Raw genomic sequence first — 2,497 nt, 5'->3', positions numbered from 1 at the left:
TTGACAAATCCAAATAATTTTCAACACACATCATTTTATTCATTAAAACAGAATAAGTAATGAATAAAGGAGACAACAAATCAAGGGCTTATAGCCAGAACTAGCTATGCCCACAATTACCGTAACCACCCGGGTATAAGCCCACCTTCAGGTATAAGCCCACCCCCTATTTTTCAAAACATTCTGGGAACAAGGGTGCACTCGGATATAAGCCCAGTACTAAACTGGGGTCATCTGAGGTCAAATTACTAAAAGTTCTTAAATCAAATCAATGCTTTTCTCTCACATTTAAGGACAAATAAAAAAAAATATCAGCTGATAATTAACATTCAACACTTAGAATGTTAAGAAATTGACATAGATGATAGAAATTACTGGTACATTGGGCATATACAAATGGGGATGATTCCCGGGGATGATTCTTTCTTATTTCTAAATTCAAGTACTAGCCCCTCCCCAGGTATAAGCCCACCCCCATTTTGAAGTGAAATCTGCCATCTAGGGGGTGGGCTTATACCCGAGTGGTTACGGTACATGGTACTCATTTCGGCAACAAATGGATGGTTAATTCTGCCCTCTATAATATAATGTAAGTGACTTGGTCACTTGCGTCTAACTAACCATGACAACTGTTTAAGTGACCATGCACATACCCCAAAGTCACTTGCATTTATTATGGAGGGCAGAATTAACCATCCATTTGTTGCCGAAAGGAGTAACATGTAATTGTGGACATAGCTAGTTCTGGCTATAAGCCCTAGAAATGTACTTCACCCTAGCAGGGCATAAGACAATGCGAGCTACATTTAATATATGCCAGCTTCTGAAATAAATGATGGAAACCCTAGAAATTATGATTTAAATTACTTGATGAACCTCAAGCAAACTGGTACAATAAAATATGGACTCATCAGGGATTGAACACCTGTCACTGGATTACTGGTAGAGCAGTGGTAGTACGAGCACAAAAAATCAAAAGGTCCAATTTAATTTTTCTGGACCTTTTGGTACCTGTAAAACCAACATTTAAGGGGCCAATGAGAATTTAAGGAGTCCATCTGTCCGAAATTCTAAACTTATACCAATTTACGCCTCCATGCATCGTAAAATTAAGGAGTCCATACAGTTTTTAACGGACCCATTGGTCACTTTCAACTTGTGATTTAAGGAGTCCAAAATGGCCAAAATAAAAAAATAAGGAGTCCTGGATGTGCAGATGCTACCCCTGCAGCAGAGATTTTATTCCACTGCACTACCCCAGTTTAGAGTTGGTACTTGTGAAATTTTCATTATTGCCTACTTTCTCACTGTGTCTGAGCGACCAATTAAATATTTTAATATTTAATTGGTTGCTCAGAAGAAAGGATACAGTCAATTAAAAATCTTGACATCTGTAAGTTCTCGGCCTGTATAAAGTGACTGGTGTTAATCCCCACTGAGTTCTGATTTTTCAGAACTCCATATATTATATTTTTGTCCAAACTGCATAAAGTCATTCAACAATTAAGAAAAGAAAACATCAAAATGTACAAAGTCTAAGCTAGTGCCTCAGAAGATGGTGGGATGGACGACAAAGAATAAGAGTAAAATGGACTGCAGAGCTGATCAAAAGACAATAATAACAATTATGTAGCCGAGTTAAAGAAGGATAGTTTAATCAACAACCTCATCTTTACTTTTTCTTCATAGATTTTGGTATCCTTGTAAAGCCATATACTTAAGGACTGAAATATGTTTCATTTGGAATCAATAAAAATGTGTTTAAAGTGAGGAAAAGCATTTATTATTCACACAGTATTCAATGCAGCCTTCAGATGTACATTTTGGCTCTCAAATCAAAATGGCAATTGCAACTGATGAAATCAGGAGTGAAGAAAATTAAAAATCTCTTCAATTTGAGCTAAATCTCTTCAATTTTAGCTCACGTTTTAACTGCTTTGCTTTTGTATACAAGATGTAGTACATTCCATTAGGCAACAAAAAAAAAGTTTGCCTCAAAGCTCACGAGTGGTTTGAAAACAAATGCAAAATGCGATTTTTTTTTCCCCGACTTTTTTTTTTGGTATTTTGAGAAAAAATTTTTCTGGAAAAAACTTTAAAAAATTTTTTTTTGAAATAAAAAATTTCCGCATGCACGCCATGTGAGCTTTGAGACAAACCTTTTTTTTTGGCCTTATATAATTCAAAATATAATTCACTTCAACATAAACATTTGTATTTTAATTATCATGTGCAATTTTATAACAATTTGTAAACATTAAACAAGATTTTGATAAAAGAATTGTAATTTAAAGCAACTTTCCAGTGTTTTGTTGTTTCTTGTGTACCAACGTATGCAGTATGGGATACTAATCGATTTTACAGAACAAACTATAAGTTCGATTACATCCTATAAAGTCCTTTTGTTTAGGGGAGGGAGTCATAAAGTTTGATTATATTTGTAAGAAAATAGTTAAATACCGGTCAAAGTTGATCTTGCAGGTTGGAATTTTCAACA

This window comes from Amphiura filiformis, chromosome 4 (assembly GCF_039555335.1).
Source record: "Amphiura filiformis chromosome 4, Afil_fr2py, whole genome shotgun sequence".
Lineage (NCBI taxonomy): Eukaryota > Metazoa > Echinodermata > Ophiuroidea > Amphilepidida > Amphiuridae > Amphiura > Amphiura filiformis.
The sequence above is the reverse complement of the archived record's forward strand: the minus strand, read 5'-3'. Positions refer to the sequence as shown.